Source organism: Myodes glareolus, chromosome X (assembly GCF_982192425.1).
Source record: "Myodes glareolus chromosome X, mMyoGla1.1, whole genome shotgun sequence".
Lineage (NCBI taxonomy): Eukaryota > Metazoa > Chordata > Mammalia > Rodentia > Cricetidae > Myodes > Myodes glareolus.
The window spans coordinates 92,588,069-92,615,907 of NC_142053.1; positions in this window are offsets into that span (position 1 = coordinate 92,588,069).

Consider the following 27,839-nt stretch of genomic DNA (forward strand, 5'->3'; position numbering starts at 1 on the left):
CCAGCTGTAAAAGCTCTCAGGAACTGTAATATGAAAAACCCAGGCCTTAGGGAGACTCTCCTCAAAGGACTGGTTCTGTTGCTTTCCTTGTGTTTCTGGTCTCAACTTTCAAGGCTAGAGTACTATTTTTCTCAACTAGAAAATTTGATTTCATGTAATGCCATTTTCAGTACAGATGACAGCTTGGCATACTTGAAGGAGAAAATAAGGCCCTGTTTTTTTTGATGGTCAAACTGTTATAATCAAGTAAAGGTCATGGACATGAGAATGATGAATGATAAATGTGTGGCCTGAAAGTATTATGTGCTAATGATAAAGGTCTAGAGGAAAGATAAGAAGCTTGGCAGAATGTAAATCTATATTTTCACATGTATTAAATAAATCTCCAAAAATAAATCAGTCTCTATAAACCTTATTTTCTCTGCAAAATTCAACAAAAGTATTTTAAAAATTATTTTTGGTTTTAATGAGACTATCATATCTAATGTAGCACTTGGTAGACAGCCAGCATACACTAGTTTCATTCCTATCCATATTGGCAAGTAGTTATGAAATTTAAATGTGTATGGTAAATAGATAGTCAGTGGTATGGGAGGTACTTCTGTCTATGTGCTATGTTTATTGGTTAATGAGTAAAGAAAACTGGCTTGGCCTGATAGGGTAGAAAGAGCTAGGCAGGAAAAACTAAACTGAATGGTGGGAGGAAGAAGTGCACAGTCAGGGAGAAGCAATGGAGCCTCAACCAGAGACAGACACACTGAAACTTTGCTGGTAGGCCCTGACCTTGTGGTGAAACACAGATTGCTAGAAATGGGTTAAACTAAGATGTAAGTGTTAGCAGATAAGAAGTTAGAACTAATAGGCCAAGCAGTGATTTAAATAATACAGTTTCTGTGTGGTTATTTCAAGGCTGAGCAGGCGGGAATTAACAAGCGGCTTCCTTACAACAAGGCATTGTATATAATCTATAAATATCTTTCCTTTTACAATCTTGTTTCTAGAAGATTCCATTCAACATAGGGTGATTCTCCTAGAACAATTGTTCTTAGCACTCAATGATAATTTCTTATATTATAAGAGCTTCCAGAGAATTAGTTCATTTTCCTAAAAAAATAGGAACAGACTTCTCAGGGAATTGTAGAATTATTTGTTTATTGTGCATAATATTCTGTAGGTATGGTGTTCACAGTTCCTTTGTTCAAAGATCTCTCATTAGCCAGCCAATTATGTTGGTGATCTGTTACTCTCTTTTACAGTGCAAATGCTCCCTGCTCTCCAATTCAGATGAACCTTTAAGAATGCCATATGTTTCAATTGCTTCACTCTGTACTTAGTCCCTTCCCTACTATTATCCCCATCTGTGTGGCTGCATGCTTTGGGGAATGGATACTTGACTTTTCCTTGGTTTTAAATCCAAGTTACTGCCTGGTTTATTTACATATGCTCTCATTAATTGCTTGCTTTGGGTACTTTCCCCCATGTTTACTTGACTATATCCAAAACTAATATAATCTGACTTTGAGAAAATTTGAAAAGTTTTCTTGTTCATCTTACTCCAAGTTTGTATTTCTAAGAATATAATCATTTATGTCTCTCTCTGTGTGAAAGAAACACATCCTACTTTTGTTTATGCACTGAATAGTTTCAGTCTACATTACCTACCCTTGTCTTATGTTTCATTTATTTTTGCAGTTTAACTTAGATAGTGAAAAAAATCAAACCTGTCATATAAAAAGCTACATGTCTGGTAGTGTGGTATTACCAAAATATTGTCATCATGATCATGATCTCTGAAATGTAATTAGTCCTGGGAATTGTCTTGATGTATTCACTAATATCAATACTGTTTCAGTATTTGTGTAAAAATTGTTTTTGAATGTTACTTCAAACTAAAAAACAAGCATATCAATTTTAATTGTTCCCAAAGAATTAGATGTGTAGTTGGTTTATAACAATAGATTTGGCTAAATACTTGCATTATTTTGATACAAAATTTTAATTGCTTTTAGGTTTCTCTGAAGAATTCTATTAAAAGAACTATTGCTCATTGTTCTTCAATAGAGGCAGTCTCAATAGAACAATTTATCACCTTCACTCCCTCCCTTTTAAAGGAGCTCATGATTTTGTAAATGCTATAGGATCATCCTTTTGCAGAAAATAGTCTCTGGTAAGAATCTCTTGCAGTTGTGTGACTTGGACAGTTTGTGGGTGCAATAGCAGTGGTACCAGTATTTATCCCTAGTTCATGAACTGGCTTTTTCGAGCCCATTCCCTAGGGAGGAATAACTGCTCAGCCTAGACACAAGAGGGAGGGCCTTGTTCCTGCCTCAAGTGACAGGACAGACTTTGTTGACTCCCCGTGAGAAGCCTTACCCTCTCTGAGGAGTGGATGGGGGTGGGATGGGGAGAAGATGAAGGGAACAAAAGGACAGGAGGAAGAGGGAACTGGAATTGGTATTAAAATAAGATTATTTTAAAAATAAAATAAAAAATAGAAAAATAAAAAAATTGATAGAATCAAAAAAGAATTTGTGTAGGCAAATTGTAGTTATTGATTCATTTCTTCTTTTGTGGCAGAGGTTTTACTATAGATTTGAGAATCTACCATTTTGAATATGGTAGAATTGAGAAATGCACCCTAAAAATCAAATAAATATTGATCTACTATATCTCTTCCCCTGCTGGGAAATATATAAATCATAAAATAATTCTTTTAGGTGTTTATCTCAAATTGGAGCTTCACAGACATATCGCAGGGAATATCAAATTAATGCAAAACCCAAGGTAAGAATCAGAAACATTCTATCAAAGATCATTCTACTTCAAACCATTTAATTGAAGAAAATAAAATAATCTAATTCTAGATAATTGTATTCTTCCAAATTAAAACATGTAGATACATTACTGAATCAAATCAAAACATTTCTGATAAAACACATGACTGCAGCAGCATCTCTCAGTAAAACCTGAAAAGATATTGCAGTATTTTTCTTAGAAAATTTTATCCACAAAGACTTCTAAACTCTAGAATGTTTAACTTAAGGGAATGTTTCTACACACCATTACAATGAAGAGAAGTTGAGAAAACAGGTACACAATATGTTTTCTTTCTGTATTATCACTGTTTCTACAAATGAAAAGCTGAAGGTGGCCATGACTCAGGAAAGCTAACATCAATTTATACATGTTTAGTTTTATACTTTTTAAATTAGCATATCCTGAAATAAGCATAGGACTAACTCATCATTTCTTTGCTTATTAAGGTAATGAGAAAGGGAGTAATTGTTGCCTGAAAGTAGTAATTCTAAAATGGGTATTAAAAAGGTACTCAGGCTAGGTTAGAGGCTGAACACATAATTCAGGCTACTAGTTTTGTTTTTATAAGCTACTTTGGTTTTCTGGCAAAGTAAAATTAGTTTGAGTACCCTAGCATAATAACATTATGCAAATAATCCTCATTCATTAGAACCCCAGTCATTGACAATTAACGGTAATTTGAAGTATGCCATGGTGAATAAGCTGGGTTTCTGTGTTCCTGATGAAGATAGTTGAATTACTATGCAAGATTTGCGAATGATTGACTTATATAAGGAAAGAACAGTTATTAGTATCTTATTGCTATTCTGTCAAAACACAAACACATGCTAATTACATAAATTTTGACTACTAAAAGTATTTCTTAACATTAATATTCAAAACATTCATTTTATTGTGTAAGTTAAAAATGTGATATTAAGCATCTAAATATTGGATTTATTTTTCTCGTATAAACTTTTTTATACTTCACAATTTTATTTTTTATGTTGTCTATACAGAACTCACATTTACCAATGTACCCAGAAATCTAAATGCATTCATAAGATGTGCTGTGATAATTGGCCATTATTACATTTTTATTCTGTTGGACTGAAGAGTTATTTAAGTGAATTTATAGCTAACCTATTGTCAGTATTCTCTTGCATAAATTATAAATGGATAAAAATATATTTCACAGATCTGACTTTCTATTTATAATTCAGTTGACTTTAGAAAGGAATTTGATTTCTAATAGCTTTTGTATCTCGTTTCTTCTCTTTCTCCTCCTTCCACTTTAAAAGGAATGATGCTTTACCGATAAATTCTGCAAAGCTGCCAAGCCAAAGCAAAACAAATCAATGGATGACTGAATGAACTACCAGACACTGGAGAGGTTGAGGAAAAAATCTCCACTGAGAAAGGCTTTGTTCTCTGCATTACCAGACTGGCACATGGCTCTAAGTCTCCTATAGAGGGAGCTGCTGTACTATTGAACATTAAAGACCTTGCCTTCAGTTAGATGTCTATAATTTTCAACCTATTTTACATTAACAGAGAAAGAAGTACTAAGGGGTTATAAACATGTAACTATGAAACACATTTTTTTCTCTCTCTCTCTTCATGATGCTGCTGAACACGTCTAGGCTTTTGTTTTGGTTATGGAATAACAGAGCAGGTGTCAAGGCAAGGTATTTGGTGTGTGACTGAAAATAAAAAGAAAACCTTATGCAAATATTAAATGACATAATTTCAGAGGAGTGAAAGACAAAGACCCCCTACTCACATTATTTCTCCTGTACTAACAGGAAAATGAAATATTTCAGTATGAATGTTAACAACTTATATGCCAAAACTTCTAGAAATCTGCTTTTATAACAAATGATCAAATCTCCACTGAAAAGAAAAATACGTGACAACTATAGCAATGTTATTGGTTGATTGATTGAATAAAAATGTAAAGATTTGAGGCAACAATCAGAGTATCATGAGAAAGCAAATGCAAGCAGATCTTTGTGAGTTTGAGGCCAGCCTGGTCTACAAAACAATTTCCAGGTTAAGTTCCAAAGTAACAGAGAAATCCTGTATCGAAAAACTAAAAACAAAAACAAAAAAACCCTAAAACAAAGAAAGAAAAAAAGAATTAACCTATAAGTGTATTTAAAGTCTAAAATCCATAGATGTTGTACTTAGTCAATATATAGTGGCTCATATAAAATTAAGCATTTAAATAAAATAGTTATTTCTTAACAATAATATTTATGCAAAATTTTCTCTATTTTTCCTAATATTCCAATTTTTTCTTATTTATATGCAACAAAAGTATTCAATTTGATGATCATAGTTTTAAATAATATAGCAAGTTATTATAATGAATATATATTATAAACATTTAAGTATTTATAATGTTTTTACCTGGTGGGTTTGTACAGACTATGCAGAGACTATTTCAATACTTTTCCTAAGCTTTGCTGTCCCTTTATGTCACTAAATTGAATGCCTGTATTAATCTCATAAATTATAAATAATTGGTTAGCATCATTTCTAATAGCCTTTCCTCCATGAGAAAAAACAAACAAACAAAAATCTCAGTCATAACTTTTCTAACATATAAATTGACAGAGTAAAAAAGTTACTGTTTCTTAAACCTCGGATATTATTTAGTAGTTAATTATTCTGAAATTTACTGAGTTGATGTCATAGAACAATAAATTTGAAAGATTTTAACAGTGACATAACATGATCCTTACAGAGAACCTGAAAGAATATTCTATGTACACAAAGAAAACTGAATTCACAGCATTTTTACAGAAATTAAAGATGATTTCAAAAACTTTACATACTTAGACATTTAACGAAAGGGGTAGGAGCTCCTGATTGAAGGGGCAAGATCGATCGGTAATTTAAAAATTAACCAGACTAGCTTAATATAAAAGATATAGCCTTAATAAACAGAAGAAAAGAAAACTTACACCAGGGTCCGAACGGTTAGTCCGAACGGTTCGAGGACACAGGGGCAAAGAGAAGAAGTGGCAAGTGCACTTTGATCTTTTATTTCTTTTGTGTGGCCCCAGGGGGAAACACCCTAATTAGAATGTGATTGACTGAGGTTCCCCATCATCTCCCCCTTTGTCTAAACAAGATTGAACTAAACCCAATACAACTATATACAGTAGGAACAGATACCAAATGTAAAATTACAAACAACAAACAATATTAAGCAAGAAGCATATAACTAAAGTTTTACTTAGGAGTCTAAATAATGTAGAGGGTAACTACAACTATCTAATCTTCAACTCCATCAAAGCTATGAGAAGGGAAATAATTTTACTTAAGCAGCCAGGAAGTACAAATGAGAAACGGCCAAATCATGCAACAAATCACTGAGACAACTAACTACCTGGGCAATCACCCAAAATCTCGTTTGCAATGTTGAGGCAACCAACTTTGGCTAAGGCCTAACATAACTGAAATGCCATTTTCAAAGGCAAGGAACTTTTTAGAACTATATCTTACCCTGTCTTGGCAGGATAAGACAGTCCTGTTTTTATCCATTTACGGATACTCTGTAATTCTGTCAATGGTCGAAGTATGAGCTCTTCTTTGCTCAAAGGTCAGTTCTGCCAAAAAGAAGACAAGCTCCAAGTGAAGTGTCTTTGGTGCTCAATGTTCTCTCGGGAGTAAGGTGGTGTTGCCAGGAGTGATTGTGTCTCATTAGCACAGAACTCTAGGTTAGATTAAAGGGCATTTTTCACAGCTCTTCGAAGAGGTTGAAGATTATACTGTCTATACTAAATATAATCTCTATGTATCTAAAGAACCTGATTAGCCTAAATATAAATATGACAAACATATATGGCTATTGATTTATAATTCTCGATATCTATCTAACTTGAAGACTAAGAGAATAAACAACTGTGCAATAAACGAGAACAAAGACCTTCAAATGTACACAATGTATATCATTACATAAATAATATACAAGTATATTAATCAGAGGTAGAAATGTACACTGCAATATGGTAAATATATGTATATATATATAAATACTATATATATCTATCTATCAATACATAACAAATGTTTTAAACAGAGGTAGAAGCATACTCACATACAATATTCAATATATCAAAATATCAATATACAAGAGTCAATGCCAATATAATTTTATAAAAACAATAACTCACAAATACCAATATATTATTATCCCATCACCAATTAATCCCTCTTTTTTTCTTTTCTTTTTTTTCCCCTGAACCTGTAAAATAACTCCCCTATCCCCTCAACCTTATACAAATTATAACCAATCCCTAAATGATATCCTTAAACCTGAGGGCAAACGCTGTTGGGAGAGGGAATGTCGTCCTCTAAGATTGCTTCCAGCTGTCATGGGTGTGATGTTCTTCTTGGGGCGGGGGTCCTGTGAAAGGAAATGATGATAAAACTCCAAGATCAATATTTGGTCTGAGAAAATTGCAAATAGTCTTTGAACGTTCTGAGGAGGTCCAGCCAGATTGTTGTCAAAAATGTGCTCCATTTGAAACTGTCTTGTGCAGCTGGTACCAAAAAATAGGTCTAATAGTAGCACTATCAACATCATGAGATCATAGTAACCGGGTGGAGTTGATGTGGCCCCATCTTCGTCCTGGAAACTTTAAAGATTACTGCAGGAAAATTTGTTGTTTGTTACAGGAAAGTTAAACATTATCTACAAAGACATATAAAGACATATATATTTAATGAAAGGTGTAATAAAGACAGAAACAGATATGAGGAAAGACAAAGAAAGTTTATCAATTATTATTAATATTATTATTCTTATTCTGACCCATATCATGACTCCTGACATGAGACAGAAACTGGGATATCTCTTATCAACAAGCTTGGAATTGGAGAGGGACTGAGCCAGAGTCCAACTTCAAAACCAGCTCTATAAATTTATAAATAAATGTCTTTAAATACATGTTAGAAATATGTTCATACTTACTGAACCTATTTAGTTTTATTGCTGATCCATATTGGGTTGTAACTAGTTTCCATCCATCAGTATTCAAATATCAAGGGTCCCTTAAATTCTTGGAAGGTGAGTGTTTTCCTGTGGAGATAAGAAAAGAACCCTGCCCCAACCTATATGTTTTTCTTACCTTTGGTGTGATTATTATCCTTGATTGAATGAGTTGTTATTTATCTTTTCCAAGAGGCTTCTCCTCTTCAAAACAAACCTTTATTAATTTTGATGGTATCCACAATTTTTCCTCTCCTGTGGAGACAAGAGCAAAACCCCTTCCCCAATGCAGCACATATCCTGGCTTCCATTGCGAAGTCAGCATATCCTTGAAATAAATTGGTTGATTTAATTCAGCAGAACTTTCCATTATCCAATGTTTTTTTGCCACCATTGTTCCCTTCTCATTAGCATTGAGAAAATTTAAGGTTAATAAAGTATTATGTAAACTATTTCTGGGAGAATTTTCTACCCCATTTTGTTTGTTTAACATATCCTTTATAGTTCGATTTGATCTTGCTATAATGGCTTGACCTCTAGGACTGTATGGTATACCTGTAACGTGCTTACTATTATAATAAGCAAAAAAACGTTTTATTTTCCTAGAGACATAAGCTGGACCATTATCCATCTATATTTGTGCAGGTATACCCATGATTGCCATAACTTCTAATAAATGAGTTTTTATTGAATCAGCTTTTTCCGAGCTTAAAGCAGTTGCCCATTGGAAACCTGAATACATGTCAATGGTGTGGTGTATATATTTCAATTTGCCAAATTCTGCAAAGTGGAACACATCCATCTGCCAAATTTTATTCCTTTGAGTACCCTTTGGATTAGTCCCTGTAGGCAGTGGTGTTTGCTTATAGAAAGAGCAAGTAGGGCATTTCTTTACAATCTCCATAGCTTGCTGTCATGTAATAGAGAACTATTTCTTCAAGCCTTTGCCATAGATGTGACTTTTTTTATGAAATTCTGATGCCTGCATCACATTTCCAATCAATAATTGATCAATGTCTGCATTACCTTGTGCTAGAGGACCTGGCAGACCCGTATAGGATAGGATGTGTGTTGTATACATACGGCAGAGACTATTCCTGATCATATCTTGTACCTGGATAAACAATGAAGTCATTTCTGTATCATCTGGTATAAATTCAGCAGTTTCAATATGCAAGATAACTCTTTCTGCATATTGTAAGTCAGTAACTACATTAAGAGGTTCTTTAATATCCCTTAACACCTTAAGAATGGCATATAATTCTGCCTTCTGGATCAAATCATAAGGGCTTTGTTCCACCTTACTCAATTCTTCTGATTTGTAACCTGTCTTCCCTGATTTACTAGCATCAGTATAAAATGTACTGGCTCCGGTTATTGGAGAATCACGGATGATTTGAGGAAGAATCCAAGAAGTTCTCTTTATAAAGTTAAGCCTATTGCTTTGGGGATAGTTTTTATTAATGTCTCCCAAAAAATTAGCACAAGCTCTTTGCCATGGTTCATTGTCTTTCCAAAACTTTTTTTACCTCATCAGTAGTGAAAGGCACTATAATTTCTGCTGGGTCTATGCCTGCTAGTGGACGAAGTCTCAATTTACCTTTTATAATTAATTCAGAGACTTTTTCCACATAAGTTTTTAATTTCTTACTTGGTTTATGTGGTAAAAAGATCCACTGTAAGATAATATCATCTCTCTGCATTAAGATTCCCATAGGAGAAATTCTGGAAGGCAATATGACAAGAATAAAACTAAGCTTTGGATTCACCCTATCCACATGTGCCTCTTGTAATTTTTCCTCAATCATTGTCAGTTCCTTTTCTGTTTCAGCTTTAAATTCTCTAGGACTGTTTAAATCTTTATCACCATTCAAGGTTTTGTTTACATGAATTTTTAGATCAGGTGTTATCTCAACAGCTGGTCATAGGCTGGAAATGTCTCCTAATAATCTTTGAAAGTCATTAAGAGTCCGTAACTGGTCTCTCCTTATTTGTGCCTTTTGTGTCTTAATTTTTTGTAAACCTATTGTATAATCTAGATAATTGACAGAATCTCCTCTCTGTATTTTCTCAGGAGCAATCTGCAAACCACATTTAGGTAAAACTATCTTTATTTCTTCAAACAGTCTTTCTAAGTTATCTATGTTTGAATCAGACAACAGGATATCGTTCATGTAATGGTAAATGAAAGACTTTGGAAATTGTTTGCATATTATTTCTAATGGTTTATTTACAAAACACTGGCACAATGAAGGGCTGTTTTACATGTCTTGTGGGAGGATAGTCCACTGGTACCTCCTAGAAGCCTGAGAGTTATTATAAGTAGGCACTGTGAAGGCAAACTTTTCTCTATCTTTTTCTTGTAAAGGTATAGTGAAGAAACAATCTTTCAAATCAATAACTATAAGGGGACATCCCTTTGGTAATAGAGAGGACAGATGAATTCCAGATTGCAGAGAGCCCATAGGCTAAATAACCTTTTTGATAGCCTCAATATCTGTCACCATTCTCCATTTACCAGATTTTTTCTTAACAACAAATGCAGGAGAATTCCAAGGGCTGGTAGATTCTTCTATATGTCGAGCATCTAATAGCTCTTGTACCAGCTATACTAAAGCCTGCAACTTTTCCTCAGCTAAAGGTCATTGCTTAGTCCATATTGGTTTCTCAGTCAACCATTTTAGAGGCAGAGCTGTTGGTACCTCTGAAGGGCCATCAATTGCTTTGTGTTCTTGTACAGCCCTAATGACCGGTTTCCACCATATGTAATATCTTGTAATATTTTCCTCAGAAATATAGGCTCTAGAAGCAGCTGGAATGTTAATTTGCGTATTCCATTGCTGCAATAGGTCATGGCCCCATAAATTCACTGCAATATTGGCAACATATGGCCTTAGTTTTCCTATTTGTCCTTCTGGCCCTATGCATTTGACCCATCTCGTGCTTTGTCTTACTCGAGATAGAGTTCCAATTCCCAGGAACTGAATATCTACCTCCTGAAGAGGCCAATTCTAATGTCAAGATTCTGGAGTAATGATACTTACATCTGCACCTGTGTCCAGTAAGCCAGTAATAAAAATGCCATTTACACATACTCTTAGCTTTGGTCTTTGTTCATTTATAGAAGTTTGCCAAAATATACATTTACTCTGTCCTAACAGATTTCTTGATTCATTCTCCACATTTAACTCATCCTTTAGGCTGTTATTGCTTTTAACAACAGGCATGGGGCTTTCTAATTTTCCTGACAAGGCACGTTCTCTACAGTGACTGGAAATGACTGGACCACATTTGCCATGGGGGCCTGCAAGAGGCCCCTCTTTGCATTTCCCAATGGTAACGGGTTGCCTTGTTTATCTCTTGTCGATCTACACTCATTCATCCAGTGCCTGCCTTTTCCACACCTCCTCCGTAAACCTGAAGGCTGAGTCCTCCTATTCCTGTTATTCCTAGAAGAGGCATTATTCCTGGAATTCCGTTGTCTGCAGTCCCTTTTCATATGTCCCATTTTACCACAACTAAAACATTTGGTTATCTGATGTCTCCTTTTATCATTGGAAATTGCTTCTTCTACCCATGCTTCAGTGTCATAGTCAAATGTATCAACATTCATTGTATGCAAGACCCATTTGTCCAAGGCCACTGATCTGATCTTTAAAGGTCCCAGGATCCTTTTGCACTCTACGTTGGCATTCTCATAAGCCAAAGACTCAATTATTATACGTCTTGCTTCTGGGTCAGGTATCCCTATTTGTACAGCCTTATTTAGTCTTTGTAAAAAGTCACTAAAGAGTTCTCTCTGACCCTGTTTAACCCTGATATATGATTTCACTCTCTGTCCTGGATCTTGAACCCTGTCCCAAGCCTTTAAAGCTGCTGTGGCACATATGGATAAGAAGTGGTCATCATAAAGAGCTTGTTCCTGAGGATCAGTGTAACATCCTTCACCTAGAATTTGATCTAGGGAAGTCCCAGTTCCTTTAGCTCTTTCCTACTGGTCCAGAAGTCTGGCCTCTTGTTTGAAAAGGCATTTCCAATGTATTAGAGGTCTGTTCTCCAGACCAGCAGACACCAGCTGATTCCAGTCGTGAGGTGTGGCCTGGTTACTGAGAGCCCAGGTTTTGAGCATCTCTCTAACAAAGGATGAATGTAGTCTGTAATTCACAATTGCTTGTTCAAATTCGTTCAGATTGCTCATATGTACAGGCTCACATGTATGCTCCTTAATGATCTTAGGGAGCCAGTTATCTTTTCTGATGTTATTACTGGAAAGGCACGTAGAACTCTGGGTAAACCGAGATTTTTCGGAATTAAATTTTGCCTTTCTACCTTTTGCTTTTGTTCATCAGAGTCTATAATTTCCTCAATCTTTTAAAATCTGTTTTCCATTGCCATCTGTAAGTCCTGAACTTCCTGTCCAGTATTATGCTCCAAAGCCTTCATTGAGGATTCTAAGGTATGAAGTTTGTCCATTAGAGATAATATCTCATCCTTGGACATAATCCTCATGGCATGTACTATGACTTCTTGTATGGAAATTCTGTCAATTAATCTATCATACCCTTTTGATAAAGTCTAATTTTTACATTCAATGGTTTTAATCCTCTCAGCTAATGTTTCAGCACTTACAGTCATGGACTGGATTTTACGAGCCAAATTAGTTGTTCCCTCCTCCAGAGCAGTGAAGCTCTCTTTTAAAGAAATAATATTAGACTGCACATTCTCAAAATTTTGGTCAGTCAACCAAGTCATATCAGACAAAGATCTAGTCTCATCCTTGAGGGCTCCAAACTATTTTTGAGGAGGTTGGTGTTGGTCAAATTCTGTTAAAAGTTAGATTATGTGGGGTTATGTTGAATAATCAAACAGAAAATATTTTCCTAAGCCCACCAGATTTTAATTTTTAACATTTTATTAGAAATGTGATTTACATGGTTTCACATGATCTATAGTCACACAATGCAACTGCTATTCTGAACTCCCAGATGAATACTTCACCATGGAATGGTTTTCTATGATTATCTTTGTCAGTATGCATATACATTCTAATTTAGGTTGCTGACTTTAAACTAATTTTTCTTCTTTTTTTATCTTGATTTTGGAAAGACTGAGATGAACTTCAAAGGAGTTCTCCCAGGTGAATTTCCTTAAGAAGATTAAGTGGATGCTCTGCTGAGGCAGAATACCAGTAGAAAAAATTTGAACTTGAGAGGAAAAAAGGCATAAGGAGGAGCAGTGTTTCTGTTTGGGGAGAGTGGCTTTTCATCTGCTTAGGTTCTGAGAATTCATAAACTACTAGAATTAACTTTCCTTTTGCTCCTTGTATTTTACTTTACTGTCTTCTCCTTATGTATTCTTTTTCTGTCTTTTTATTGGGGGGTAGTGCAAATTGTTGAATCAAAGCCTTGACTATAAAAAGACCTACTACCCATACATCATTCCATTCTTACTTTTTTACTTATATTTAAAGGTATTTATTTATATACTTACCTGGCTATCTATTCTGTGAGCATATGTGTTCAGTTGTGTGTCTGAACACACATGAGTGTCAAGGCCAGAAGAGGTTGTCAGATGTCTTCATATATCACTCTTTGTCTACTTTGAGTCAGGGTCTTTGAACATGATGCTTATGTTTTCTCAGGTATGGTGGAAGCCAGCAAGTTAAATGGTATTACCCATTTGGTACTTGGGTTATTGAATGCTCAGTTTATTACATGGATGTTAGGATCTGGACTCTGATCCTCATGATTATAAACCAATCACTTTTAACTATTGAGTCTTCTCTCCAGATCCCTCTTTATTCATTTCTAATTTTAAAAGTACTTTAAAAAATGTTTTAAACATTCACTGTGTGCATGTGTTTGTGTCTGTATATGTTTCTGTGTGTATAAATGTGGATACGTGTCCTACAGGGCATGTGTGGCACTCTGAGGAGAAGTTATAAGAATAAGTTCTCTTCTTCTATCATGTGGATTCCAGGGATTAAACTGAATTCTTCCAGCCTGAAGTTAAGCACCTACTAGGCCATCTTGCCAGCCCCTATTCTTAATTAAGCCCAAAATTTGGGGTAAAAGAGATGCATTATGATGAGGAAAGATTATTTCTATAATTCCAGAATTAAGTTTTTTTGTTGTTGTTGTTAGATAGTCTACAATACAGTCTCCAATTTTGTGTCATTAATACCATTCTGGGTTTTAGTTCCATCTTTCTGCTGAGATTGCTCACATAAAGGTCACGTTGACAATGCCTAAGAATCACTTCTATAACCTCACTATCAAAGCATTATTTGTAGTTCACATCTACTGGCTTTTATGACATAGCTTATCTGATAATCCTATCTAATATTTTTTATAGATCCTATGTCTTATGAACAAATTTTCAAGTCCTTATATACTATAGCTTCCCTTTTCGAATGTGCACTTCAAAGTGTCTTACTTCTCTACTTGGTGGATCTTTAATGAACCATTGATTCTCTTACCAAACTGCATTTCTGCTTATTGATATGTACCCTACTTTAATATTTATTGCAATTATTACCCTAGTTTTATAATCCATGGTGTGTGTGTGTGTGTGTGTGTGGTATTTTAAGAAAACAACACTCTCATTTGCCAAGCCTCCTTTACTATGGTTTATATAGAAAGAATGAAGAAATCATTTCACAGAGAATAGCAAATATTTGGAATATGATGGGGGCATAAATATCAAGAAGTAATTTGTTTAAAAGATATATTTCAATTCTTTCCTCTTTATTTCTCTAGAAGGTGTTCACATAACAGGTTGGGAAATACTTTTTTCAGTGCCTGTGAATCTCATGGTAGTTATTAGATTTACAAAGAGATCCCATTTATACTTCTTTGAAGTTCAAGCAATAAATGGAAGTATGGAAGTAAATGGAATTTAACACTTCTTTCTTTCTTTTTTTTAGAGAAAATAATTTCTTTTTTTATTTTTTCCATTCAAAAATGTACACTTCCTCCCATCCTCCCATTCCCCTCCTGCTCCTCCACTCATCCTCCTCCCTCCCCCTCCCTCCTCAAGAGAGGGCAGGGAACCCTGCCCTGTGGGAAGTCCAATGCCCTTCCCCCTACATCCAGGACTAGGATGCTTTGCATCTAAATAGACTAGGGTCCCAAAAAGTCAGTACATGCAGTAGAAACAAGCCAAGAAAATAATTTCATCTAGAAAACGTGATTTTCCAGAATAGGATACATTGAGTATCAGACTTTTTTCTAGCAAAAAAAAAAAAGGTATAATTGACTACTCCAACATGTTGTGGATTAAAACAGTAACATTTATTTTTCTCACAAATCAACATTGTATGTAGGACTAGGCAGGAACTACTTGTTTCTGCTTTAGACAGCTTAAGCAATGTTTTTGCAAAGGTTGGAGACTGGAGTCATGTAAATGCTTATTCTTTTTCATACCAAATATTGACACATATCTAATAATCTAACAACTAAGTCCTGATGCAATACAGCTCCATTGACTTATTTCTTTATCTGTGTGTGATCTTTCTTCAAAGTCTGTCCAGAACAATAACTTCCACAATATCCATTAACTTTCTAAGATGTGTGTCCTAAGGAAAGACACTTGACAGAAGCAACATACCCTTACAGGTTCAGCTTCAGAAGTCATAAAATATCACTTCTACTTCTACTTCTTTCTGCTGATGGAAGCACACATAAAACTTCTTCTGACTTGTCTGTGATTGAAGAGAAAGGGAAAGTATTCAATCTCTTTAAAGGAACCTAGCAAAATTCTTGACATTTTAACAAAACACAATTACCCATACAGGCTCCCTGCTTGTCAGTTCAGTCTCTGTGAGTCCACATGAGCACAGATTAGATGATTCTGTGTTTACATGTGACATCCTCAACCCAACCCCTTTGGCTCCTACACTCTTTCTTCCCCAGCTTCCACAGGATTCCCAAGTTTCATCTAATGTTTTTCTGTGGATCTCTGTTTCTGTTTAAATCAGTTTCTGGTTGGGCTGAACACCAGTCTTTGAGTATAGTAGAATATCATTAGGGACAATTTCATTATTTTTTTTTAACCTGGGCTATTCAGCCCCTGGGTTCTGGCCAACTAGACAGTGTCAGGGGTGGACTCCCTCTCAAACTTTACCAGTCCTTGGTTGTCCACTCACAAAATTTCTGTTCCACCTTTACCCTAGCAGTTTTTTTCCATAGAAGATATTTTATTCTCAGTCAGATCAAACAGTCTTTTAAGGGCTTGGGTTAGTATGTTTTGGATAAACAGTGAGTTTGATTGAAAGTTCATGTCAATATCAGTCAGGGTTCTCCAGAGGAACATATAGATCAAATAAACACATATAAAAGGGACTATGTTAAAGCTGTCGCTATTTTTTTTTTGCTGTGTAGTACTCCATTATGTAAATATACCACATTTTCCTTATCCATTCTTCGGTAGAGGGGCATTTAGGTTGTTTCCATGTTCTGGCTATGGCAAACAAAGCTGCTATAAACATAGTTGAGCACATGTCCTTGTGGCACGATTGAGCATCCTTTGGATATATACCCAAAAGTGGTATTATTGAGTCTTGAGGAAGGTTATTTCCTAATTTTCTGAGAAATCGCTACACTGACATCCAAAGGGGTTGTACCAGCTTGCATTCCCACCAGTAATGCAGAAATGTTCCCTTTTCCCCACAACCTTTCCATTATAAGCTGTCATCAGTGTTTTTGAGCTTGGCCATTCTTACAGATGTAAGATGGAATCTCAGAATTGTTTTGATTTGCATATCTCTGATGACTAAGGATGTTGAACATTTCCTTAAGTGTCTTTCAGCAGGAAAATGGATGAAGCTAGAAAACATTATTTTGAGTAAGGTTAAACAGACACAGAAAGACAATTATCATATGTACTCACTCATAGGTGGTTTTTAAACATAAAGCAAAGGAAGTCAGCCTACAAACCACAATCCCAGAGAACTTAGACAACAATGTGGACACTAAGAAAGACTTACATAGATCTAATCTACATGGGAATTAGAAAGTATAAGAAGATAAGCTTTCTTGAGTAAATTAGGAGCATGGGGACCTTGGGGAAGAATTGAAGGGGGGACAGGAGAGGCAGGGAGGTGAGCAGAGAAAAATGTAGAGCTCAATAAATATCAATAAATAATATTTTTTAAAAAAGACAAAAAAGGGACTATGTTCAACTGGCCTATACAATATGATCTGGGTAGTCCAACAATTTCGGTCTTCACCCTGGAGAGGCTGAAAACCCAGTATCTGCTCGGTATACGAGCTGAATATCTCAGCACTCCCAGGTGGGCACCAAAGTCCTCTTGAATTCTTGGAAAGTCCCTGGTTTTCAGTATTGTAAAGTCATAGAAGCTGGGTTCTGATATCTGGGGAAGGCGACAAAAGCAGCAATGACAGTGGACAGTGGTAGCAGCAGGCTAGATAACCCCCTGAACAAGCCACCAAGGTAAATATGCAAAAAACAAAAAGACTTAACATAAGAACCTCTTATATCTTGGACATAAAACGGTGTTATTCATATTCAGGATAGGTCTTCACACTTCAGCTGATGTGTCAAGAAAATTTCCCATAGACATTTCCTGAGGTATTAATGAAACTAGAGAAGCTTTCACAGATGCACCCAGGAATCCGGAATTTTATCAAGTTGATGATATTAACCATCAAAATACTTTCTCGATACTATTTCTCATCTTAGACATCGATGGCTCTATGGAAGCCATCCTTTATAAGGCTTTATAAGAAAGTCTTTATACAATGGTTTCCAGGTGAAACAGAAAGCTTGCCTTCCTCACATAGTAGAAAAAGGGCTGAGGTTTACCTGCTGATCCTGTTACTGTGTTTTGAGAAGACACACTATCTGTTCATTAAGTATTCTTTACATAGTCACTGCCTGTTGCTGCCCACAATCACTATAGCTGTGGTCTAGTGTCTTGGATGATTAGTGTGTCCTCTTTTTGTTATGCTTCCTCATCTTTGTCCTCACTAGAACTGCATATTTTTGTTTCTGACCCCAGCACATCTTGCAGGCAGGACAAATTGTAGGTCAACAATTTTGTGGCTGGCTTGATGTTCAAATCCTTCTACCAGAAGTCTTGCCTGGTTACAGACCTGGCCAGTTCAGGTTCTGTGTCCACCATTACAAGGAGATTTCTGAGAGTTCTTGTTGAACTAGAATTCTAAATAGTCCAAGAGATACACCCCTGTCATTCCAGTTATCTTTATCAGTACTTTCTCCCTCCATCTTCTCCCCACTTGATCCCTCCTATTCCCATCCCCACCCCCACATCCTGTCCGCTCTTCACATCCACCAGTTATATCTATTCTATGACATTCATGCCCCCCTTGAGACCTCCAGGATACTTAGATTCTCTGGTTCTGTGCATTATTATTCTTTATTTTACAGCTAATGCCAACTTCTAAGTGAGTACATACAGTATTTGTCTTTCTGGGTCTGGATTAACTCAGCATGATCTTTTCTAGATCCATTCATTTACTCTGTCCCCTACATATGTGCTACAGTCGTGCAGCCTGGATTTCTTTTGGGACACCCAAAAGGAGAGAGCAGGGACTGTTTATGACTCTGTTGCCTGCTTTGGAACCTTTTGCTCCTACCAGGTGAGATCTTCCAGCCTCAACAGGAGAAGAGATGCCTCGTCTCACTGCAACCTAATATACCATGAGTGGTTGATATCCAGGAAATATTATGCCCTTTCCTGAAGAGAAACAGGGAAGGATGAACAGATAGGAAGAGAAAGGGGTACTGGGAGGAGAGGAGGGAGAGGAAACTGTGGTCAGGATGTAAAAACAAAAATAAATAAATAAATAAACAAATAAATAAGAAAAAACATAATTTTCCTTGCATTTGTGCATAAATAACAATTTCTATTGGTCCTAATAAAGTCATGTAGATATATAATTATATTGTATTTGCTGTAGTAAGTTATCTCTTATTACTTTGTAACAGTATCTTACTTGAGAAAATTGATGAGATAATTATTTCAATGTTGTCTTAGGGATTCTATATTGCTGTGAAGAGACACCATAACCACAACAGCTCTTATAAAAGAAAAAAAAACATTTAATTGGGGTGGCTTACATTTTCAGAGGTTTAGTCTATTTCCATCATAGTGTTGTGACATAATGGCATAGGAGCATCTGAGAGTCCTACATCTTGACTCAGAGGAAACAGGAAGTGGTCTGAGTCATTGGTTATGGTTTGAACATACATGAGACCTTTAAGCCCACCTTCATAGTGACATATTTCCTACAACAAGATCATCCCTGTTCCAAAAAAACATGCTTCCTGATAGTGGCATTTATTATGAACTGAAGGTAACCTCATTGCTTGGATGGGATTCTATATTCTATAAATGGAGTGCAATCTGAGCAATGGCATGCATATATCTCTCTGTTTTATTACTGTTGATGCAATGTGGCCAGCTGTTTCAAGATCCTACAGGCCTAATAAGCCTACAATAGTGAACTGAAAGTGAGTTGGAAGAATTTTTTCTCCTTTAAGTTGATTTTGTCAGAATGTTTTATCATATCAATGGGAAAAATAGACAGAATGCATAATAAATACCTTGGAAGTTGAGTCATCTTGAACAAGTAGGAGTGATAATAGAGATATTAACATAGTTTGAAAATTTCAATACTGCTGACCCTTTTAATCTTCCAAATGGATCTATTCCATTTAAAAATCACCAAAGTGACTAGACACTAAAAGCTCTCTTCAAATAAAAAGTGTAGCCTCTGGAAAATGCATTACTTTCATGTCATTTATACTTCATCTTTAATTTAAGCCTCAATCAGTTTTTCTGTCCTAATTCAATCAATCCATTTCTCCTTCTCAACATTATAGTCTTCACTTAAATTATAATTCCTTTTTATAATAGATGAGTTTTTAAAGAGTAAAATAACTTCAGTTATAATACTCAAGGAGGAAAGGTTGAAGTTAAACACTTCAAATAATTCCATTTTAAGTATGTAAGAACAAGAAATCAAGGGTGCTGTCATGACAAAGCAGAGGAAAAATATCAAAGAAGTTTCTTTGTAATTTACTTACCCTCTGAATATTTCTGTATTAAGCAGAGTTTATTGGTTGCAACTCTATACTACCAAAATAAGAAACTGAAAAATGAATCCTTTATTTTATCATTCTCAATTATCATTTGCAGAATGGGGGCAAAAGATATGCCTTAATTTCTCTCCCGGAAATGTTTCCCTCAAAGTAAATTGAAAGACCCTCTTCTCTCTCATTCTTCACTGATCACACTGCTTGTAACTTTGACTTTTCATGACTCACTGGTCACTGGCTTATGCTAAAACCATTTGAGCATGTTTTTATATAAAGTTTATTTCAAGTAAGGAAAAAAATTTATTTCTACCCAATGAAACATAACATGGGGTACATATAATATCACAATTTAATAAAATATTTTTATTCTATTCATATAATACTTCACAGCTGCAGTTTTCCATTCCTCCATTTCCTTCAATCCTCCATTACCTCTCCTCACCCCAATCCACTTCTCCTCTGTTTCCTTTTGGAAAAGAGCAAGCCTCATAAAGATATCAACTGAATACAGCATAACAAGTGACATTTAGACTAGGCACAAACCCTCATATCAAAGCTAGATAAGGCAACCCAGTAGAAGAAAAAGTTTATGCCTGCTATCACACATTAAGTTGAAAAAAAATACAAATACAAGAAGACATTTATTATTTTATAATCCAGTCCATAAAATGAGTTAATAGTCCCCAGTATTTTAGGAAAGAATATTTTGTCACTCTTGACATCTTTGACAGCTACTTCTCCTGCAGTAAGTAGGGCAGCAAACATTGTGAAACTGTGTCCCCAATTGGGCCTAGTCAATATGACAGAGATTCTGTCTTTGTTACCTTCTGTTATAACCAAAGTTGGAAGCATACATTATTCTTCTAGGGAAGAAGTATGTGAAGGATTTTCTCAGAACACTCACAACATCATATTTGCAGGTCTCACCATGAGTAGTAGATCATTAGGAGGGGGAAATATAAGAAATGACACCTTAACTTGAGAATTATTAACAACCAAATTTCAAAAGATATTCAAGAGTATTATGTGGTATTTTAACTTCACTAATATAGATACCAATATTAATTCATCTTAACCTATTTAGAAAATATCTCATCTGCTCACCAACTGGAAGAAACAATATTGTGAAAATGGCCATCCTATCAAAAGTGATGTATATTCTCATGATATTTTGAATAAAATTCAAATGCCATTCTTCACACAAATAGAAAAAAGTCCTGAGTAACCAAAGCAGTCTTGAGCAAGAGAAATAATGTCAGAATTATCATGTAATGACTATAGCACGTGAGGCCATAGCTCATGAGTAAGGTGACTTAATACTGTCATTTTGCTTAACGATGATGTGGTCAAATAGCCTTCTGCACATATAGACAAGTGATACTTTCATTGTTGATCAAAAGAAGTTTGTTTTGGCAACAAATGGCACTGATGTTACTCAGTATTCAAGATAACAAAAATAAGCGACTGTTGTATGCTCAGTTACACATCTGTATCACCCCTCTGAGACTCCAGCAAAATCACGGAAGAGGATTTATAAAGACTATAAGAACTAAATGATGATATCAACGGCCAGGAAACATTATCTTCTGGACATAGCATGGTGCTTAAAATCATGAATTCACAGCAGCTGAAATTTCATGCATTGGGCCTCTATAAGACTGAACCTTTCAACATTTAGTAATGGACAGTGGAGGAAACTGATATTTCCAATAGTTTTATAGCCACTGATAAGTCTCCCATGCTCTAGCAAACAACTCTACATCATGTTCATATGGATGGTCCTGAGTAAACTCAGTTGGTCACAAAACAGTGCAAAATAAAGGAAAACAAAGCAAAGCAAAAAGAATTATAAGTGGTGCTGGTCTTCTGGAGAGAGAGAGAATGGGACTGTCAGTGAGGGAAGGAAGAGGGTAACAGATAGTACAGGGAAATATGATCAGAATGTATTAAATACACATATGAAATAATGTATTTAATTTATACATTGCAAAATAAAATATATCATATGTAAAGCTTATAAATTATAGTTAATATACTTTGTATATGTTTATAGAGTGACAATTTTTCTAATAATTTAAATTTTGCTTAGTGATATTACTATGTGGTCATGGAGATTAAATTCTAACAAGCAAGGTGTAGTCACTCATCCTTGATATGAAAGTTAAAACAGCCAAATTAATAGCTAAAAGTAGAAAAAGGTTTATCCAATGTGTATATATTGGAAAGGAGAAAGAATTTCAGTGAATACCATGGCCCAAATCTATCTTCCTCTTCTAGTTACTGAAATAAGGTTAAGGTTTAAGTATAAAGCCACGTTTAAGTATATAGAAGCTGTATCTCTTCAAGATAGGTTCTGGCCACTACTAAAACATCATTGTCAGTTTTTTAAAGGTATTCTAAAAACTTACAAATTTATTTCATAGGGAAAATTTCTACAACTACTATCCCAATCTTAAGATTTGTTTATCCCCCAGTGTGAGATTACTGGGGAAATTTCAGTCTCTTGGGGTTTGTTGTTCAATAGTTATGATAGTCAAAGTGAGGGACATATGTGTCTCTTTAAAATATCTTCATCCTGGTAACCCTGTTATAATATGGTGGTCAGGAAAAAGAAAAAGGAAAAGGTGAAGGGGAGAGAAATATACAGATTGAGAAAGAGATTGATGTTATTATTTCGTAGATGTAAGTGCTGTAAATATTGTGTTGGTCCATCTGTCTTTGTCCTTATGCTTTTTGTTACACATCCTGAGTGGAATGCTTCTAATTTCAAAATATAGAATTTAACTGTTTATTCTTTTGTTGATATTATTTCTTTTTAATTTTTAAATTTTGTTTATTCTCTGAAAACTTCTTACATATATAAAATGTATCTTGATCATATCCACCCATCATTCCTCAATTCTCACTCCCCAATCCAAACTCTCCCAACAACTCATATCCATTCCCATATAGTTACTATAGTACCTGAACTCAGTAGATTAAAAATAAGTCATCATTTTTTCTTTGATTTAATCCTAGGTGTTCTTTGCATTGTTAACTTCAGTCTTTTCAAAATAAATTTTCTTGCTGATTTTTTCTTAGTATTGATAGGGAATGTCAGAGAAGGATTACAGAAAAATTAACTGAGAGGAGCTGGAGGGAAAAAAGAGAGGAGGGAAAAATCATTTAATTCTGTCTTAATTAAAACATATTTTAAAAAAGTATATAGGTGATACTATTTACTTTTTAATAATTAGTTCATCTACATTTTTGTATATTTTGTGTGGTAGAAAAAGCTTCTGTTCTCTTGGACTTTTTAAAATTTAAACCATTATTATATTTTAAAGGACTATCATATTTAAAGACAGAAGTTTATGATACATAAGCAAAATCACTCAGTTTCCCAGCTAAGATCAATTTACACATTGTAAATACAATTATTCTAATTAGGGACAGCTATTATATTTTACAGATGTATTTGTTATATTACCAGAAATTAGAATTATCATATTTCTCTTCATAATTAAAATGTATCTCTAATAGCTATTCATAGCTTAAATTCTTTTTTTATTAAAAATTTCCACCTCTTCCCCTCCTCCCATTTTCCTCTCACTCCCCCCATTTCCCCTCCCCCTCCCTCTCTAGTCCTACAAGCAGTCAGGGTTCCCTGCACTGTGGAAAGTCCAAGGTCCTCCCCCTGTCCATCCAGGACTAGAAAGGTGAGCATCCAAACTGGAGCTTCTGTTTTCTTATGGAGCACTGAATGATTCACTAATTTAAGAGATCAGCTTGTTTATAGAGATCTTTCTTGGAACCTGTGCAACACACACACGCAGACGAACACATGTGCATGTATGCATGTACAAAGACACACACTATACACACTTCATAGTAACTTCTGTGTTTACTTTCAATTTCAAATAACATTTAGCTCGCATCTGTACAAATACTACTGTTGATAAAAGAAATAGTTCTCACCACAAATGAATAAAAGGGAGACAAGGGTAGAGGAGGGGTGGAGGAGGGGAAAACTGTGGGTGGAATGTAAAATGAAATAAGAAAATAAAGGTCATGTGGGAAAAATATGGTTTATTGTAGAGCTAAATATGAGAAATCATGTTCTAGGAACACAGATTTAGGTTTCCTCAAATGCAATGTTGCAATGAGGTAGCAATTACATTATCTTTTAATGTAACAGAAAAAGAAAGTCATTAGACAACACACTTTTAAATATCTTGTTGTGAACATCAGGCAGGTAGATTACAGCAAATGAGAGAAGTTAACCTATCAGTATTAGACAGCAGTCTTAACCCTTTGGTTGGTGGAAATTGGGGCTCTGCTCATACATTCTGAATGATTTACTTAATGGTCATAAACAATGTGAGGTTAGGTTTAGAGAAGAGAAAAAAATGACTAATAGTAGGGACTACAGTGTGGTCCAAGGTAATTTGACTCTGAACTGGCAACATTCCAAACTGTCCACATTACTAGCATTCTATTCAGCAAACAACCACTGTAGAAACAGCTTCTGTGAAAGAATTCTCATTCACACAGCACATTTTTGTTAAAAGATATTATCAGTGAATCTTGTTTGAGTCCATTGATTAATGATACTAATTGTTTCTTCTCTGTTCTTCCTTATAAATTTTCCAAGTTCTTTAATTAGAAATATTAAGAAGTTTATAAGCTTCACTTTGCACAGAGCAATTTAGGGGAGAATTGACATGGGTTGTGATCCATTCACTAGTTTTTGTTTTGGAAATCAAATGAATCCATATGAAGTTCAAGTAATTTTTCATAGATTTACTATTAGGTATCTTATATGTAGGAATGATAATGTGAAAATATATTTAAACAAAATTTTGAGCTATTTTTTATTCCTGACTTTTGTTTGTTCATATTACTTCAAACAATTTTATATTGTCTCTTATTTCTAAAAATCACATTCTATAATTTTTGCATCTATATAGTTAATGCAATTAATGATACATAATTGATAATTTTAGTTTTTAATTTCAATCAATAGTTCCTTAATTCTTATTTTCTATGTGTACTATCAGGGCTTTCCTTGGGATAATACAGATGTGGTTGACATTCGTATAGTTTTTTTTCCTAAGTGAGGGGAGGTGCTACCATTATTTTATCATGAAAAATATTGTTGAATGGTTAATTTTCATTAGGGTTTTTTGTGGCAAAAAGTAATTCAAGAGGTATCCTGATCTCACTGCTTTCAAACTGGTAGCCCCTTTGGATATTAGTATGGCAGTTTCTCAGAAAATTAGGAAACAACATTTCTTAAGACCCAACAATACCACTTTTAGGTATATACCGAAAGGATGTACAACAAGGACATGGGCTCAACTATGTTCATAGCAGCATTGTTTGTCATATCCAGAACCTGGAAACAGTCTAAATGCCCTTGACTGAAAACTGCATAAGGAAAATGTGGTACATTTACACCATAGAGTATTACACAACAGAAAAAATAATGACATATTGAAATTTGCAGGCAATTGGATGAATCTAGAAAAAACCACATTGATTGAGGTAACCCAGACCCAGAACGAAAAATACCATACATATTCACTCACAAGTAGATTTTAGACATAAAGCAAAGTAAACCAAACTATAATTCACAATCCCAGAGAACCTAGACAACAATGAGGACCCTAAGAGAGACATACATGAATCTAATTTACATTGGAAGTAAAAAAGACAAGATCTCCTGAGTAAATTGGGACCATGGTGACCATGGGTTGAAGGGGAGAGAAATGGAGTGGAGTAAAAAAAATGTATAGCTCAACAAAATAAATAATAAAAGACAAAAAAGGAATAAATATACTTTTCAACCTTTCATACAGCAAGAACAAGGCTTTTTAAGAGAATATCAATCACTTTGGTTAGGAAGAAGTTAAACAGACATCTTCTGGGAATAAATATTGACTTCCAATCATAAATCACCATGCAAATCCATCTATAGAGTTTTTCTGTGTCCATAACTCAAAAGGTATGTGTCACTAAGATGTTCCTTCCAAGCCAATTAAGCCCTCATATCCATAAGTCATTTAGTGCTTGGGCATGTACTGTTCTATGCATGGGGCTAACCTTCAGCATATCACATCATTAGTGACTATGCCAAAATGGTTAATCTCTTAAGGCTTTGTGCCAAGTGTATCTACAGCATTGGGGTGAACATACTCTTTGTTAAAGTCTTTTCTAAGAAATGGATAACAGCATTTATCTGACTCAAGGAAAGCTGCCTAACTCACAGCAAGCTATAATATCAATGAATATCAATCACCAGAATAAACATGTATCTTATGGAATAATTTATAGAAAATTGTGTATTTTAATTAAAAGTTGGAGAAATTGCTCACAAATCTGGTATTACAGATTCCTTAAGGAAAAAAACTTGCTCCATTTCTCTTTTGTGAATACTGAGTTATCTTGAGTCTCCTTGAATTATAATTTAATGAATTTTAAGTTTATAACAGGTTATTCATTGTGATTTTTAAAGGCTTTGACTGATATTGACATTTTACTGTTGCTTTCTCATTTTGCTTGAAAATATTTAATACACAGTTAATTTATTTCTACATCTGATGGTTCCTAGATCTGAGGTCTTCTGGAAGTCTGTAAATTAGCCATATATTGATTCTCTTTCATTGCAGCAGCATCTGTGTATTTTTGCGTTACATGTATTTTAAAGTTTACATGTGTTTCATTGGAATTATAGGAATATCAAGAACCAAAATATGGATTCAGAATCACAAGCATCGCTGGGATTTTTGGTACCTTTTGAATACATTGCTATAGCAGGAAGTCTCAGACCCTACTTCCTGCAAAGGTCAACTATGATTTGCAACAATGTATAGTAAAGTCATAAAATTACAGTTGATTTTTCAATTCACACATTCTTCCCTTTTCTTTCACTTTCTATGATCAACTCCCTAGCAATGTTTTCAAATCAATAATATGTTAAATAAAATATTCTTTATAAAACTCAGTATATGATTGTAAACAGGAAGACAAAATTGAGAATGCATAATATTGCTTAATGAGGATTATCTCATTTTAAAAATTAGATTCAAATAACAGTAAACAAATATCAGAAATATAACAATCACCATCATTTATTGTAGTAAAAGGAAGCAGCAGGCTGCTTCTCACTGCCCAGCGCCTGGCTAGCTTTACCGAAATAATTACATGGAAATTGTATTCATTTAAACACTGCCTGGCCCATTATATCTAGCCTCTTATTGGCTAAGTCTCCCATATTGATTCAACCCATTTCTAATAATCTGTATGTCACCACGAGACTGTGGCTTACCAGGATGAGTCTAATCTACATCCATCTTGGAGAGAAGAGCCATGGCATCCTGACTCTGCTTTCTTTCTCTCAGCATTCTGTTCCGTCTACTCTGCCTGTCTAAGCTGCTGTTTTATCAAAGGCCAAGGCAGTTTCTTTATTTGACCAATGAAAGTAACACATAGACAGAAGGTCCTCCTTCTCCATTTCCCCTTTTTCTGTTTAAACAAAAAAGAAAGGCTTTCATTTTAACATAGTAAAATCACATATAACAAAACAGTTATTAAGAAAGGATTATAGTTACAATATTTATATCTATTTTATCTTTTATCATAATAAAGGGAAATTATAATTATGACTAACCATTCTTCAACTCCATCAAAGACTCCAGAAGGATATAATATCACCTAAGTAAACAAGAAGTAAGCAACTTCTAAAACTCTAGAAATGACAGAGACATCTCGCTGCCTGTACAGTCACCCAAAGTTCTCTTATACCATTGGGGCATCCATCTTCAGCCTACATGTCCATAGTATCCAACTGACACTTTCATGAAGCAAGGAATTTTAAGGACATTTCAGTCACTTTCTTTTGTATCCTACAGAATGTCTCACAGACTCTTTCATGGAACAGAAACCCCAAAGGATCATCTCAACTTTAGGCAAGTTC